Source organism: Arvicanthis niloticus, chromosome 5, assembly GCF_011762505.2.
Source record: "Arvicanthis niloticus isolate mArvNil1 chromosome 5, mArvNil1.pat.X, whole genome shotgun sequence".
Classification (NCBI taxonomy): Eukaryota; Metazoa; Chordata; class Mammalia; order Rodentia; family Muridae; genus Arvicanthis; species Arvicanthis niloticus.
Window position 1 is genome coordinate 61,512,523 of NC_047662.1, and position 18,359 is coordinate 61,530,881.

Genomic DNA, 18,359 nt, shown 5'->3' on the forward strand with positions numbered 1-18,359 from the left:
GCAAAAGCAAAGCCATTCCAAGAGAACTAACTTGTCACTAACTTTGTCAGGCTCACTTCATTTCTCACAAGGAAGAGGAAGAGAGAGCCATTTGCCAGATGCCTGAACCAAGCTTTTTGCCAAAATTTCCGAGTTACAGCTAGTGCCATTGCTCTTGGCAACATGCTGCCTGGTTACAAGGTCGCACCTTCAGCACTTTCCTATTTCTCTTTGTGTTCGGGCAGTTAAAAGTTTTCATCAGAAAAGCATAAAACAGCCAGAAAGGGGAAAAAAAAAATCCCCTGTTCTGAGAAGATTGCTGGTCTCCTTTCAGGCTGGCTGGAGGGAACTCCTGGCCCCGTTCAAATCCAGTTTGACAACTAACGTGTTTAGTTTCCCTTTCGCCAGTTGTGTCATCCTCTTTGTTATTTTTGTGCTCGTGGTTCATAGTTCATTAGGCAACCCTTAGTGAGGAAATCGCTAAGTTGAATTCTAAGTTTAGCGATGCAGAGAGTATTGCTTTGGCTGTTTCTCTGTAGAAGGCCAGAAACTGAGACAGGAAGCAAACAGAGAATGGATCACTGCACGTGTACACTAGCCGGGGTGGGGATGGGGGGGTTGGTGGGGGGCTGGACTTCGTCTTTTTCAGCTATGCTCACCCCAGGAGAGAAGGAGGAGAAGAGAAAGGGGGAGAGAGGAGTGGCTTTATTATGAGATCATCTCATGTGATTACAGTAACTGAGAAGTCACAGGACAGGCCACCTGTAAGCTGAAGGCCCCGGGATGGGGATGCCAGGAGCACAGCTCAGTTCAAGTTTGGAAGCCTCAGAACCAGAAAGACTAGAATATAATTCTATCCGAAGACAAATAAGAACTCTAGGGGCCATCGGTGTCAAAAAGGCTGACAGATCCTGCAGTTGTGTTCAGAGGCAGAAAAAGACATTTGTCCAAATGCAGGGGGAAATAGAGGAAGGCACTCACTCTGCCCCGTTTTTTCTACCTGAATCCTCAAGTGATTGGTCCCTCTTCTGATCTTCCTGATTCAGTTCACAACCTCACCCATCATTTCCCTCTGAAAACACATCACAGAGTACCCAGAAATGACAGACACCTTGCTATTTAATCGTCCAGTCAGGTTGACACTTGCAAGTCCCTAAACCCATCGCTAACAATGAATGTGAGAGCAGCTGTGCAGAGCTGTCTGCAATGCCAGAGGAAAAGTAAACCCAGGCTCAGGGCCAACTGGCGTCTGTCAGGGACAGGCTGGATGATCCAATAACCAGCAGTCCTGACAACATGTGGGGGAGGACACTGGGTGAGCAACCCTGTGTGTCTCGGGATCCTTAACACACTGATGGGAACATACCAACTGTGGAAGGAATGCAGGCTGAAGGAACATCTGGTCATCTTTTGTGTATAGAAGGAAGAAAAAAAAAAAGGTTTTTAATCAGTTACAAGTTTGTGGTCAACACCTTGAAATAAGACTCTAAAAAGGAAAGATTAAGCATAGTTTGAGCGAGGTTCTGTGACTTGGGAACCTTTAAAATTGAAGGTTCAAGCTGAGCATGATGGCACACCTTAATCCCAGCCATCGGAGGCAGAAGCAAGCAATCTGAGTTTGAGGCCCCCTTGGTTACCAGAGCTAGGTGCAGGGTAGCCAAGGCTACACAAAGAAACCTAGCCTCGACAAAACAAACGACAAACAAAGGTTTTTAAGTAGCATCGTGATCGGTAAGTGGACATGGTGACCTAGTAACAGGAAACAAGTAGATTGGGGGGTGGGGGGTGAGCTCAGCAAATCACATTGCTGAGATTCTTCCTGAGGCCTTCCTGTTCTCATTCCTTTCCTCTGTGGGGTGGGGGAGGGGGGACCAGGACACCTCTCACATGAGCATCTTCTGACCTCCTAATTTGAGTGAGGAAAGTGAAAACTTCTTAGATGGTCATCACACACCAAAAAGAAAATAACTTTCTTCTGTGATTTTCCAGGTTGTGATAGTATGGCATAACACATCTCTTTTTTGTTTGTTTGTTTGTTTGTTTTTATCTTTTTTATTGGATATTTTCTTTATTTACATTTCAAATGTTATCTTCTTTCCAGGCTTCCCCACCCCTAGAAGCCCCCATCCCATTTCCCCTTTCCCCTGCTTCTATGAGGGTGTTCACCCATCCACCCACCCACTCCTGTCACCCACTCCTGCCTCCCTGCCCTTACATTTCCTTTATACTGGGGCATCGAGCCTTCACAGGACCAAGGACCACTACTCCCACTGATGCCCAACAAGGCCATCCTCTGCTACATATGCAGCTGGAGCCATGGGACCCTCCATGTGTACTCTTTGGTTGGTGGTTTTTAGTCCCTGGGAGCTCTGGGGATGTTTGGTTGGTTGATATTGTTATTCTACCTATGGGGTTCCAAACCCCTTGAGCTTCTTCAGTCCTTTCCCTAACTCTTCCATTGGGGACCCCTTGCTCAGACTGAGCAATGGTTGGCTGTGAGCATCTGCCTCTGTATTTGTCAGGCTCTGGCATAGCCTCTCAGGAGACAGCTATATCAGGTTCCTGTCAGTATGTACTTCCTGATATCCACAACAGTGTCTGAATTTGGTGACTGTATATGGGATAGATTCCCAAGTGGGGCAGTCTCTGGATGGCTTTTTTTTTTTTTTTTTTTTTTTTAGTCTCTGCTCCGCACTTTGTCTTCGTATTTTCTCCTGTGGGTATTTTGTTGCCCCTTCTAAGAAGGACTGAAACACCCACACTTTGGTCTTCCTTTTTCTTGAGCTTCATTTGGTCTTGTATCTTGGGTATTCCAAGCTATTAGGCCAATATCCACTTACAAGTGAGTGCATACCATATGTGTTCTTTTGTGATTGGGTTACCTCACACAGGTTGATATTTTCTAGTTCCATCAATTTGCCTAAGAATTTCATGAATTCATTGTTTTTAATAGCTGAGTAATACCCCATTGTGTAAATGTACCACATTTTCGGTATCCATTCCTCTGTTGAAGGACATCTGGGTTCTTTCCAGCTTCTGGCTATTATAAATGAGGGTGCAATGAACATACTGGAGTATGTGTCCTTGTTATTTGTTAAAGAATCTTTTGAATATATGCCCAGGAGTGGTATATAGCTGGATCCTCAGGTAGTGCTATGTCCAATTTTCGGAGGAACTACCAGACTGATTTCCAGAGTGGTTGTACCAGCTTGCAATCCCACCAACAATGGAGGAGTGTTCCTCTTTCTCCACATCCTCACCAGCATCTGCTGTCACCTGAGTTTTTGATCTTAGCCATTCTGACTGGTGTGAGGTGGAATCTCAGGGTTGTTTTGATTTGCATTTCCCTGATGACTAAGGATGTTGAACATTTCTTTAGGTGCTTCTCAGCCATTTGAGTTTCCTCAGTTGAGAATTCTTTGTTTAGCTCTGTACCCCATTTTTAATAGTGTTATTTGGTTGTCTGGAGTCTAACTTCTCTTGAGTTCTTCACATATATTAGATATTAACCCCCTATCAGATGTAGGATCAGTAAAGATCTTTTCCCAATCTGTTGGTTACCATTTTGTCCTATTGACAGTGTCCTTTGCCTTACAGAAGGTTTGCAGTTTTATGAGGTCCCATTTGTCAATTCTTGATCTTAGACCATAAGCCATTGGTGTTCTGTTTAGGAAATTTTCTCCTGTGCCCATGTGTTCGAGGCTCTTGCCCACTTTCTCCTCTATTAGTTTCAGTGTCTGGTTTTATGTGGAGGTCCTTGATCCACTTAGACTTGAGCGTTGTACTGGGAGATAAGTTAGATCAATTTGCATTCTTCTACATGCTGACCTCCAGGTGAACAAGCACCATTTGCTGAAAATGCTGTCTTTTTTCTACTGAATGGTTTTAATTTCTTTGTCAAAGATCAAGTGACCATAGGTTGGTGGATTCATTTCTGGGTCTTCTATTCTATTCCATTGATCTTCCTGCTTGTCTCTGTACCAATACCATACAGTTTTTATCACTATTGCTCTGTAGTACAGTCTGAGGTCAGGAATTGTGATTCCCCAGAAGTTCTTTTTTGTTGAGAATAGTTTTCACTATTCTGGGATTTTTGTTATTCCAAATGAATTTGAAAACCAATCTTTAAAACTCTAGGAAGAATTGAATTGGGATTTTAATGGGGATTACATTGAATCTGTAGATTGCTTTCAGCAAGATGGCCATTTTTACTATATTAATCCTGCCAATCTATGAGCATGGGAGAGAACTTTTCATCTTCTGAGATCTTTGATTTCTTTCTTCAGAGACTTGAAGTTCTTAGACTCACACCAAGGCATTTTATATTGTTTGTGACTATTGTGAAGGGGGAGTCATTCCCCTAATTTCTTTCTCAGCCTGTTTATTCCTTGAGTAAAGGAAAGCTACTGATATGTTTGAGTTAATTTCATAACTAGCCACTTTGCTGAAGTTGTTTATCAGGTTTAGGAGTTCTTTGGTGAAATTTTTGGGGTCACTTAAGTATACTATCATATCATCTGCAAATAGTGATATTTTGACTTCTTTCTTTTCATATATATCCCTTTGATCTCCATTTGTTGTCTAATTGCTCTGGCTAGGACTTCCAGTACTATATTGAATAGGTAGGAGGAGAGTGGACAGCCTTGCCTAGTCCTTGATTTTAGTGGGATTGCTTTAAGTTTCTCTCGATTTACTTTAATGTTGACTACTGGTTTGCTGTATATTGCTTTTATGATGTTTAGGTATGGGCCTTGAATTCCTGATCTTTCCAAGACTTTTACCATGAAGTGGTGTTGAATTTTGTCAAATATTTTCTCAACATCTAATGAAATAATCATGTGGTTTTTTTTCTTTGAGTTTGTTTACATAGTGGATTACATTGATGAATTTCCATATACTGAACCATCCCTGAATCCCTGGGACGAAGCTGACTTGATCATGATGGATGACTGTTTTGCTGTGTTCTTGTATTTGAATTGCAAGAATTTTATTGAGTATTTTTTTCATCAATATTCATAACAGAAATTTGTCTGACATTCTCTTTCTTTGTTAGTTCTTTGTCTGGTTTAGGTATAAGTGTTCCTTCTGTTTCTATTATGTGGAATAGTTTAAAGAGTATTAGTATTAGGTCTTCTTTGAAGGTCTGATAGATTTCTGCACAAAACCATCTAGTACTAGGCTTGCTTTGGTGGAGAGACTTTTAATAACTTCTATTTCTTTAGGGGATATGGGACTGTTGAGATGGTTTATCTGATCCTGATTTAACTTTGGCACCTGGTATCTGCCTAGAAAATTGTCCATTTCATCCAGATTTTCCAATTTTTTTGAGTATTGGCTTTTGGAGTAGGATTTGATGATTTTTTTTACTTCCTCGGTTTCTGTTGTTATGTCTCCCTTTTCACTTCTGATTTTATTAATTTGGATACTGTCTCTGTGCCTTTTAGTTAGGCTGGCTAAGGGTTTATCTATCTTGTTGATTTTTTCAAAGAACCACCTTTTGTTTTGTTGATTTTTTTGTATAATTCCTTTTGTTTCTACTTGGTTGATTTCAGCCCTGAATTTGATTATTTCCTGCCATCTACTCCTCTTGGGTGTATTTGTTTCTTTTTGTTCTAAAGCTTTCAGGTGTGCTGTCAAGCTGCTAGTGTATGCTCTCTCCAGTTTCTTTTTGTAGGCACTTAGAGCTATGGATTTTCCTCTTAGCAGTGCTTTTATTGTTTCCCATAAGTTTTGATATGATGTGCCTTCATTTTCATTAAAGTCTAAAAGGTCTTAAATTGTTTTCTTATTTCTTCCTTGACCAAGTTATCATTGAATAGAGCATTGTTCAGCTTTCATGTATATGTGGGACTCCATTGTTTTTCTTGTTATTGAAGACCAGCCTTAGTCTGTGGTGATCTGATAGGATGCATGGGATTTTTTTTCAATCTTCTTATTTGTTGAGGCCTGTTTTGTGACTGATTATCACAAAACTGGTCAGTTTTGGAGAAGGTACCATGAGGTGCTGAGAAAAAGGTATATTCTTTTGTTTTAGGATGAAATGTTCTATAGATATCTGTTAAATCCATTTGGTTCATAACTTCTGTTAGTTTCACTATGTCTCTGTTTAATTTCTGTTTCCATGATCTGTCCATTGCTGAGAGTAGGGTGTTGAAATCCCCCTATTATGTGAGGTGTAATGTGTGCTTTGAACTTTAGTAAAATTCTTTTATGAATGTGGATGCCCTTGCATTTGAAGCATAGATGTTCAGAATTAAGAGTTCATCTTGGTAGATTTTTTTTTCCTTTGCCGAGTATGAAGTGTCCTTCCTTATCTTTTTTGATAACTTTTGGATGAAAGTCAATTTTATTGTATAGTACAATGGCTACTCCAGCTTGTTTCTTGGGACCATTTGCTTGGAAAATTGTTTTCCAGCCTTTTACTCTGAGGTAGTGTCTGTCTTTGTTACTGAGGTGTGTCTTCTGTATGGAGCAAAATGCTGGGTCCTGTTTACATCTCCAGCCTGTTTGTCTATGTATTTTTATTGGGGAATTGAGTACATTGATGTTAAGAGATATTAACGAAAAGTGATTGTTGCTTCCTGTTATTTTTGTTGTTAGAGGTGGAAGTATGCTTGTGTGGCTATCTTCATTCGGTTTTGTTGATAGAAGATTACTTTCTTGCTTTTTCTAGGGTGTAGTTTCCCTCCTTGTGTTTGAGTTTTCCCTCTATTGTGCTTTTAAGGGCTGGAATTGTGGAAAGATATTGGGTAAATTTTGTTTTGTCTTGGAATATCTTGGTTTCTTCATCTATAGTAATTGAGAGTTTTTCTGGGTATAGTAGACCAGGCTGGCATTTGTGTTAGAGTCTGTATGACATCTGTCCAGGATCTTCTGACTTTGATAGTCTCTGGTGAGAAGTCTGCTATAATTCTGATAAGTCTGCCTTTATATGTTACTTGACCTTTTGCCCTTACTGCTTTTAATGTTCTTTCTTTGTTTTGTGCATTTGGTGTTTTGATTATTATGTGATGGGTGGAATGTCTTTTCTGGTCTAGTCTATTTGGAGTTCTGTAGGCTTCTTGTATGTTCTTGGGCATCTCTTTCTTTAGGTTAGGGAAGTTTTCCTCTATAATTTTGTTGAAGTATTTACTGTCCCTTTAAGTTGGGAGTATTCACCCTCATCTATACCTATTATCCTTAGGTTCGGTCTTCTCATTGTGTCCTGGATTTCCTGGATGTTATGGGTTAGGAGCTTTTTGCATTTTGCATTTTCTTTGACAATTGTGTCAATGTTTTCTATGGTATCTTCTGTACCTGAGATTCTCTCTTCTATCTCTTGTATTCTGTTAGTGATGCTTGCACCTATGACCCCTGAGCTCTTTCCTAGGTTTTCTATCTCCAAGGTAGTCTCCCTTTGTGATTTCTTTATTGTTTCCACTTCCATTTTTAGATCCTGGCCGGTTTTGTTCAATTCTTTCACCTGTTTGATTGTGTTTTCTTGTAATTCTTTAAGAGATGTTTGTCTTTCCTCATTAAGGGCTTCTACCTGTTTACCTGTGTTTTCCTGTATTTCTTTAAGGGAGTTATTTATGTCCCTCTTAAAGTCCTCTATCATCATCATGAGAATTGATTTAAAATCTGAATCTTTCTTTTCTATTGTGATGGTGTATTCAGGACTTACTATGATGGGAGAATTGGGATCTGATGATGCCTAGTTACCTTGGTTTCTGTTGCTTATGTTCTTACATTTGCCTCTTGCCATCTGGTTATCTCTAGTGCTACCTGCCCTTGCTGTCTCTGACTGGAGCCTGTCTCTCTTTATGATTCTGATTGTGTCAGAACTCCTCAGAGTCCAGCTGTCTCTGTGATCCTGTGATCCTGAGATCCTGGGTATGTTAGAGCCCCTTGGATTCAAGCTACCTCTGGGATTCTGAAATTCTGGTGTGACCAAGCTCCTGAGATCCTGTGATCCTCTGCATGTTAGAGCACCTGAGAGTCCAGCAAGGTCTACTCAGACCAGAAGGAACCTGTGCCACTGGCTGGCCAGGGGTTCCTGTGTCTCTAGATCCTGCCATTCCCAGTTACTCCAGGTGATGGGGCAGATGTTGTAGCCTCCTTACCTATGATCCTGGGTATGTTAGAGCACATGGTCGTAGAGTTTTTACTGCATGTTGTTGGACTGGGTGCAGAGCTAATGCCCAAGGTCTGCTAAGGGCACAGGCTCAGACGGGAAGTTTACATATAACTCATCTTGAACCACAATAAGAGAAGACTTAGACAGAACTCACAGTAAAGTGGCCTGTGAACAGCTGGATCTGTGAATGACAAGAAGGGAAACCCAAAAGATGAGTCTGGTGATAGGCTTATGACAAGATAGCCCTGCTGGGGAAAACAAAACAAAACAAAACAAAACAAAAGAATAGAAAGTATCTGGAACCATCAACATGTGGTCGGTGGCTACATCATCTGTCAGGTGGAAGGCAAGAGTAAAGCTAGATCTCCCTCTACCAGATGTTGCTTGTGGATACAGAAAAACCCCAATCCTGGACAGAAGCACTTTCAGGCACCCCAGGAGGGGGCAGGTAGACTTGGAGGGATTCCCTGGTTTCACAGTCTCTCTGAGTTGCTGAACAAAAATTTTCTGGTGTGAGTAGGGTTTGGGGTGAAGCCATAACTGTCAGCAGAGAGGGCATTGATTTTCAGCTATGCTCTTCCCACTATTTGTCTTTCTTGTCTCCCATCCCCCAATAATTTTTCTTCAAATACAGCCTGGAGCTGCGTCATGATTGCTACCTTTTCCAACGAACAAGTAAAACAAAACAAAACAAAACAAAAACCCACATTTGTTTCTCCATGTTTTGAAAAGGGAGTCAGTAAAGGAAAAAAATTAATATTATAAGCCCACAGTACTCATCTTTAATTTACTATGACTAAAAATACTTGCAAACAACAGCAAAGCAAATGCAGTCTCAAGGCATCCCACACTCTGTGTCTGTGAGGACCAGGCTGGAGTAACTAGCAGTGACTTTTCTGGTGGCATGAAATGGGAGGTGTCCCAGTTGTCTGAAAAACCTAAAGAGATTGTTCTTCTGTATTTCTACATGTGCATATTTTTCACATTACAATTTAAAATTGAAATGTTTTAAATATTCATTTGAAATAAAACCTTATGTACATGAAATGAAAAATTATTTTCATTCAAAATAAGGGTAAACTAGGGTATGTAATGAAAACATGACCTTGCTCTTGTGCACAGTACTGAAGTGTTAAAAAATATCAGCAGAAAATATAAACCCCAGGAAGTTGGCACAGATATATGACAATCAAGCCAACAGCAAAACATAGGAGATATGTTCAGAAGAAGCTCATAAAGTGGAAGAATTAATTTTTACACTTAATATAAGCTATCAAATATTTAACTAATAAGAGGCATTTTCTTTATGGAGTACTCAGTAAATATTCATTGGTAAGTTAGTAAGTAGCAAGTACTTCTTCAATAAATCAATGTGGTTTCTCAGGTAACAAAGCAGCTGATTTGCCTTGGCCTTGCAGGTACCTCTGTCAATATCAGATTTTTCTCAATGATGTTCTTCTGTCACCATATCCTTAAACGTCCCTCACACACTTTAAAATATAACAGTGGTATCCCCATGCTCCAAGGAATGAACCACAAGCATGTATATCCAGGAAGTACTAGTTGGACATACTGGAACACACACACACACACACACACACACACACACACACACACACACACACACAAAGTTGGGTAGAGGTTTCCTGAGGACCTTGCAAAAGGCAGGGTGGCGGGGAGGGGGGAATAATATATTGCACACCTGTGAAATTCTCAAAGAATAAATAAGTTGCTTAATCCTCATTGGTTAACAAGATGGGAAAAAATCTGTACCAACTTAAAGAACAACATAGCAATATTCATGGCTTCTGGACATCTTACTTTCAAATAAATCAAAATCCTCCATATGAACAGTGCAGGTTTCAACAAAAGCCCTGCTCACTCTAGACCATTTTGCTCAGCAACCCAGAGGGCTTGTGAACCTTGGGAACCACAATGAAAACACTATGTTCTGGGCAGGGAGATTCTGAAGACAACCATGTATATAAGAAGTTTGAAAGGTAAATACAGAATAGATAACAAAACAGCTCTCTTCAGTGGATAAGAAATGAAAACAAAGCTTAAACTGCTGCCCAAATGGAAAGGCTGAGGAGAGGATGCATGGGGTGAGAACTTGCTAAGCACTAGGGTGTAGAAGCCGCTGCGTTTCAGTACTGAGGTAGGAAGACGAGACCATAGCTGATAAATAAATGATTGACATGGAGATGATGAAGAATTAAAATTTCAGCATGGCCCATACTTTTTTCTTCTTGATCCTTACAGTAAACATCAGCTTCTGTTTGGGGGAGGAGAAAATAAATCATTCTGTAGGATTCCATTTTCTTCCTAAGACCTTCCCTCGGGAGAAACTAGTTGCCTGGAGACTAACAAGCTGGGACTTTACTTTACTGGCCCTGACTGACTGGATGTGAGAAGTGTGACACTGCTTTCAGTTCTGACCTTCAAAATGGCAAAGGGGAAGTGCCAAATCCAGCTTGTCCTAGTTTTCCACATGGGAAGAAAAAAGTGCCCATTTACAGTGAACTCGCCATCTATCCCCAGTGGACTCTGACCACCACCCCCAGTCTGACCACCACCTCCAGTGAACTCTGACCACCTATCCCCAGTGGACTCTGACCGCCCCCCCCCCAGTGGACTCTGACTACCTATCCTCATATCCCCAGTGGACTCTGACCACCTACCCTCATATCCCCAGTGGAGTCTGACCACCTACCCTCATATCCCCAGTGGAGTCTGACCACCCACCCTCATATCCCCAGTGGACTCTGACCACCCACCCTCAGTGGACTCTGACCACCTATACCCAGCAGACTCTGACCACCCACCTCCAGTGGATTCTGACCACCCATCCCCAGTGGACTCTGACCACCATCCCCAGTGGACTCTGACCACCCATTCCCAGTGGACTCTAAAAACCCATCCCTAGTGAACTCTAACCACCCACTCTCAGTGGACTCTGACCACCCACCCTCAGTGTACTCTGACCACCTATCCCCAGTGGACTCTGACTACCCATCCCTAGTGGACTCTAACCACCCACCCTCAGTGGACTCTGACCACCTATCCCCAGTGGACCTTGACCACCCACCCCCAGTAGACTCTGACCATCTTATTCCATCTAATGGGATGGGGGTGGGGCAGTTCTTATAAGTTCAGTTTTACAGCACAGCCTCCTAGTAAACTTAGTAAGAAGATAGACAGAGGACCTATCATTCACTCAGGAAGAGGTCTACAGAGGGGCACTTTCTACTCTAAGAAACCAGAGATCCAGTAGTGTGCTTACAAGCTAATCATATGGCAGTAAGGGAGCAAGGGGGGAGAGGCATGAAGATTTCTCTTTTGTCCCATGGTAGGCTCTTGCTTGGAATAGCCGGGGAAATAGGTAGAATAGCCAGTTAAAGAATGTCAGGTTATTTACAAACCCCTTTCATGGCCAACCACTACTGGAGGATGATAGGTCCAGGAGGGCAAAAGTTGAGACAAAGCGAGTTATTTTAGTCTCATTATTGTTTAATTAGATCAGGAACACTTTACAACATGGAGCAGTCATGAATAACAGTCATGAAAAGACTACAAAACTCACTCCCTGCCCAACCTACCAACACATTTTTCCAGTTTTCAAGTCCTAGGTATAGCAGAAAAACTTCAAGGCATACTAGAAAGCAAAACCAAACAAAAGAAAGGCAACAAATTTGAAGAGACAGAAAGAAACACAAATGTCTGTGATGTTGAAATTACCAGACTAGAAATTTAAACAACAAAGGTTCATCATCAACAGATAAAATAGTGTTAAAGAGCAAGACTAACAGGAACCCCAAGGGGGATAGAAATAAGAACAGTGTTTAGGGAATGCAGAGTGCCTTCTATGAACTTGTTAGGAGAAAAGAAAAAGCTGAAGGAAGAATCCCTGAATGGGAAGACATACAAACAGAAATTCTGGTGCCAAAGAACAGTGAAAACAAGGCCTTGTGTAGGAAGAAGCAGACCAGACTAGCCAGAAATTTACTACCATTATAAAAAGTAAGGCATAAAACTGGGGATGCCAGAGAAAAGAAAGAGAATAAATGCTGTCATAATCTTTTCAAATTAGTGTCAGACATCAAATCAAATTGCAAGAAGTCTAGACTCTCAAGCAGTACAAACTAGAGACGCTGTCACAGGCATCTGATTTTCATAGTACAAAATTCCACTTCACTGAGGTACACCATCCTTCTGCTGTGTTGCTGAATTGGTTTGCTGGTACTTTTGCATTTTTGCTCATTAAGTATACTACTCATTAATTTTTCATTTCTATCATATCATGGTTAGCTTTTCAGCTGTCAACTTAACACAGCCCAGAATTACCTGGGAACAGAGAACCTCAACCAAGAAATTGCCTCCGTCTGATTGAGCTGGGACCATGTCTCTAGGAAATATCATCTCCTCCATGGTCTTGGCTTCAGTGCCTGCCTCCGGGTTCCCAGCTTGAGTTCCAGGCTTGGCTTTCCTCATTAATGGATGACAAACTATAAACTCAATAAATCTTTTCCTTCCCCAAAGTTGCTTCTAGTAGTGGTGTTTACCACCCCAGTGGAGAAGCAAACTAGCACAGTGGTTTTGGCCTCATAAAGTACATTGAAAATGTTCTATCCTCTTCAGTGTTTGGAAAGGCTTGAGAAGTGCTGAGTTCACTCTTTAACTATCCATGGAATTTTCCAGCAAAGCACCTCCCATCCTGGGAGATTTTGGATTGTGATTGGAGTCTCTTTCGCCAGGATTTATCTGTTCTGTTTCTACTTGCTCACAACTTGGGTCACGTGGTATACAAGCATTTTGACCATTTCATTTTTGGCTATTTGCCTTATTCCGTTTTTCACAGTAGTCTCTCACGATCCTTTGTACTTCTGTTAGCAGTTGAAATATCTCCTTCTTTTTTCTGGTGGGCTTTTTTCTTCTAGACACACAGGTTGTTCTTTTCAAAATTCTGCCAACTGAAGGCTGGATTGGGTTTTTTTCCTCTTGTTTTTGTAGTTTCTGTTTCATGTATGACATGCTATCCTTGTCATCTTTGTTTTATAACTACAGGATTAACTGGTTCTTCTCTAACAGCTCCTTGGAGTTTAAAGTTAGGTTTGTTGTTTGAGATGCCCCTTTTTTCTTGTCACAATAAACTTCCCTTTTAGAACCAGTTTTGCCACACTTCATGGGCTTGGTGTGCTGTTTCTATTTGTGCCTCCAGGCAGTTTTTACTTTCCTTTTTTAATTTCTCTTGTTGACTCATTGACTGTGCAGGAGTCTGCTCTTCAACTTCAACCTTTTTTCCTGGTTCCCTCCTGCTACTAACTTTGAGTTTTATACCATTAGAAGTGATATTTAATATTGCCATTTCGGTCTGCCTAGGTCTATTAAGACTTGCTTTGTGGCCTAAAATATACTCTTCCCAGAAGAGAGTCTATGTTCTTTATTTATTCTTCTATTGTATGACAAAATCTTTTTTAAAAAAATGAATGTGAATCCAGCTCATCCTAAAATGTAGCTCATACCCATCATGTTTTTATTATTTATCAGTTATCTTTATGTATAATTATATTTTAAATTTCTAATTATTATTGCTATATTTATTTCCTTCCTCACTATTGTTTTCCTTAACACATTGTCCTAAATACTGTAGCCCCTCTGTCCTATTACTGGTATGCATGTCATCTTCAGACCTACTGCTAGAGTCTTTACATTTTTGGTGTTCTTGTGTTTGGTGAATATACATTTACAAGAATCACACACTTTTAATGAATCTGTCCCTTTAACATTGTGTAATAATCTTCCTTGTCTCACAGTAGAGATTTGTATTTAAAACCCAGTTGTTTCTAATCTAATGTGTCTGTGTTCTCTCTTGATTGCTGTGTGCAGAGAATAACTTTTCTAATTGCTCTCAGTGAATGTGGTTTTTATACAAGTGTTTTAAAAAACCTTTTCAGCCATGCCAGGGTTTTGTTTTGTTTGTTTTTGAGAATTTAGGCCATTACCATTTAAAATGAATATCGGTAGATAAAAACTTTTCTTAGCTCTTTTCTTCCTCTTATCTCAATGTTTTCAGTGATCTACATTAATATTACATTTTATTATTTTGTCTTTATAGTAATGCAGATTTTTCCCTGTAGTAATCATGAGAATTACTGCCTTTGCTATTATTTCTTATGTTATTACCTTTTAAAAATGTATGTATAGGAACATATATATGTGTGTATGTATGTGTGTATGTATGTATGTATGTATGTATCTATCTATCTATCTATCTATCTATCTATCTATCTATCTATGTATGCATGTATTTGGAGACATATCTACATCACAGCTGACAGTAGAGGTCAGGGTAGAATTTTCAAGAGTCAGTTCTCTCCTCTCATCACATGGGTCCTGGGGATCAAACTCAGGTCATCAGGCTTGATGGTAGGCACCTTTACCCATTGAGTTATCTGGTTTTGTTTTTTGTTTTTCTTTTTGTTTTTAGACTTGTCCATGCTACATTGTCTAGAATAGAATAACCTTGAACTCTTGAGCTCAAGTACTCCCCCTGCATCTACTTCTCAAATGCTGGAATTAAAGGCATGAACCACCACACCAACTATAAAATACAGGCACGACAAGGTACTTTAACCTGTTAACGGCATAATTCAGTCATATGTAAAAATGTGGCACATTTAGCTCCACGCTGTACTTTATGTATAATGTTACTGTATTTATTTTTAAACCTTTATTTTTCACTTATGTCTATGAGGAGTTTACCACTGCTTATGCATGTGAATCGTGTACATGCAGTAGAGGCCAGAAAAAAAGTGTCACATGCCCTGAAACAATTAGACAATTGTGAGCTACCATGTGGGGGCTAGGAACTAAATCTGAGTCCCCTGGAAGAACTGCCAGTGCTCCTAACCACTGAGCCCTGTGATGTAATTTTTATATATGTTTACAGATTTTATACCTGTAGTTTCATTTTAAGCACTTTCCATTTTACTCTTTATACAGTAGTTATAAGTGATTCATACACTACCCTTAGAGTATCCTAAATTGGACTACATAATATCCCTTAGAGAGTTTTATTCTCTCCAGCCACATTGTGGTCAAACCAATATAGCTAGTCAATTGTGAACATTGAACCTCAACTATGTATTAAGTCAAATGTTCTCTTTGTAAAAACTAACCTGCCTCTGGTATTTTTCTAATTACATTATGTGGACTATTAAATACACTCGAATATTTACTATGAGAACTTTTCAGAGATCAGGGCATAGTAACTGGCCTCAAAAATGGAAAGTAATGTGCCATCTCTGCCACTGCCTCTCCTTCTGTGATACCAGCAGACTCTGAGCTCTCCAAGGGCCACACAGTGAGGAATATCTGAGGCCACTGTGTGTAGGAGCGAAAGACAACCCTCTGTGATGTTGCAAGTCTCTTTCTTTCTAAAACGAATAAGCTGACTACCTTGAATGACTTCTGAAACTCCCTACATTGGTTTGTGTGCCGTGTATATCCCAGGTTACTTCAAGGATGCAGAGAGAAAGAGAGAGAGGTGGGGGAGAAAAAAGAGAGCTAGCTTCAGGCTTAAGGCCTCCCCAATGTCACTAGATGTGTACAAATGCAACAGCAGACAGATAGCTTTGCTTTTGAAAAAAAATCATTATTTTAGAAACTTATTCAGAGAGTAGGTTTTTTTTTTTTTTTTTTCTAAAATCAGGAAGTAGCTAAGAGCTAGCATGAGAAAGCCAAAAGTCTGAAAGAGAATGCAAGCTATAGGAGGGACAGAATAGACTCAGAAGCTAAGGCTCCTTGACCACTTTTTGCTGTAGGTTAATCTATTTAAGAAAAATACATGTTCAACAGTGAAAAGTTAGGAAACCACACAATGAACAAAAGCAGGCAAAGTCCATTCATTCCATTTATAAGCCAAACAAAGGACTGTAACGATGTCGCTGTGCCTCCTTTTGCTCATCTTCCTCCCTCTGTGGATATATGGCTGTATCATAAGTGCTTTTTGTGCCCTGCTTTTCAGTATGACTGGGTGTTTAGTACGAACAATATCTGTATATATTTATGGGCTAGTCTGTGGCAATCTTATGTGTACACAATGTGTACTAATTGCAACAAGGTAGTTAGAATTTCATCTGTGCTAGCATTCTATTGCTGCAACACACACTTGAGAGAGTGAACTTGCAAAGAGGGGAGTTTTATTTCTGCTGCTCAGGCCCATGGCTGGTTGGTTCCGTTGCTCTGGGGCTGTGATGCAGCCAATCAAGGCCTGATGGAGCACTTTGACAAACTTCACAACCAGAGTGCAAACTGAGGAATGGGTAGTCACACTCCCTTCCAGCAATGACCAAATGACTTCGTACTGGGCCTTATCTCCTAAAGATTATATCAATGGGCCCTCCATGGAGACAGCATCTTTCAGAGACCATTTAACAACTGCATGGTCAGACAACCTCTTGGATGTGTATAATGCCTTCATTTTGGGACTCTCTTCTAGCTCTTCATAAAATATAGAATAAGTTGTGACCTGTGTCATGCTGCTGCAACTATAGGACATTACACTCTTGCATAGTAGGTTTATAGGTACAAAGAGAAAGAGAAAAAGATTTTTCTTAAACCTTTTCACATTATAACATCTATGATACTTGATTGTATGTACTTGCCAAAAAATCATATTCGTACACCAACATACATATACACCTTTCTCTTAATTTACCAAATAAATAAGACTATATTCATTAATACGTGCATTGTTATTTTCATTAAATAACAATGTGACATAGTCCCATGTCAGCTAATCTTCCACTTGGATGGCACTAGTATTCCATTTCATTTGTAATATAGTATTACTTAATTAGTTCCAAAAGATAAATATTTGTTTTTAAACTGGATAAATACTGTAACGAGAATTTGTCATTGTTGTACCAATGTAGCACACACTTCTGCAAAGACAGTCATGATATGACATGGTAAAGGGACAATTCTATTGGTTTAAATTGTTAAATTAGAAAGAAATTAGCAATTTCCACATTGTTTTTTTCTGGTGAGCTTGTTTGATCTTTTTTTGTTTGTCTGTTTCTTTGAAACAGGTCTTCAAATGTAGCCTTAGTTTGGGTTTCTACTGCTGTGATGAAACACCATGACCAAAGCAAGTTGGGAAAGCAAGGGTTTATTCAGCTTATACTTCCACATGCCAGTTCATCGTCAAAGGAAGTAAGGACAAGAACTCAAGTAAGGCAGATACCGAGCCAGAAGCTGATGTAGAGGCCATGGAGACAAGCTGCTCAACAGCCTGTTTCCCACAGATTGTTCAGCCTGCTTTCTTATAGAACCCAGATCAAGGTTAGCACCACTCACAATAGCCTGGGCCCTCCTTCTTCAATTATTAATTAATACAGCTGGGTCTTATGGCCGTGTTTCTAAATTGAGGTTTCCTTCTCTTATGTAGCTTATGTCAAGTCAACATAAAACTATTCAGCACAGATGGCCTCAGACTTGCTGTGTAGACCAGACTGGCTTTGGTCTTGTAATCCTCCTGCTTCAGACTCCGAGGAGCTGAGACCACAGGTCTGTGCCTTCATGACCAGCTTATTTGGGCTTTCTTACTCAATAGCTTATACTAAGTTGCTGAAAACCTCATGAGCAAGAATTCCAGGAAACAAATTAGAAGTTATGTTCACCTTTCTGATCCAGCCTCCAAATCATCACTGGTTCTTAAACATGTAAGTCTGCCCAGACCCAAGAGGAAACACAGACACCCCACACACACCTTTCAGTGGGCGAAGCTAAAGTCAAGCAGAAGAATTCCTGTTCCATCTGGCTTTGGAAAGCAAACTCTATAAGCTTCCAATGTTTGAATAAATGTATAACTTTTGAGTTGATGGCACATTAAAGCTCTGATTGCTCTGTTCCCTTTGCAGACAAGGTTAATGAAGCTGATTACCTCGGCCAGGGAGGTGGCTCAGCAGATCCCAGTATTCTACATGATCAAAGGAGAGAACCGACTTCTACAAGTTGTCTTCTTACCTCCCATCTGCCCACTGTGACACTCACACTCCCTCATTCCTGCCCCCCTCACCCCACCAAATAAATGTGTATTTAAAATTATAAAATAAAAATGCCTACTTTATTTTTTGGTTTAACTTACATTTTTTTTTAAACCCAGTGGGCAGGTATCATCTTTATCAATCCCTCAAGTTTCTCTTCCTGGCTATTTATAATTTTCTGGGAACCTCCTGGAGAGGGCAGAGAGTGATGTTTT

At 40.2% G+C, this 18,359-nt stretch overlaps 1 long non-coding RNA gene across 1 annotated transcript; it reads left to right on the forward strand.

The window, feature by feature from the left end:
* The first annotated feature begins 1,289 nt into the window (after window positions 1-1,289).
* LOC143442229 (uncharacterized) lies at window positions 1,290-18,207 on the forward strand. The gene is made up of 5 exons (XR_013110242.1): window positions 1,290-1,710; window positions 14,583-14,719; window positions 17,188-17,440; window positions 17,547-17,665; window positions 18,019-18,207. It is a non-coding gene; the product is annotated as an uncharacterized LOC143442229 (long non-coding RNA).
* Window positions 18,208-18,359: the final 152 nt, after the last annotated feature.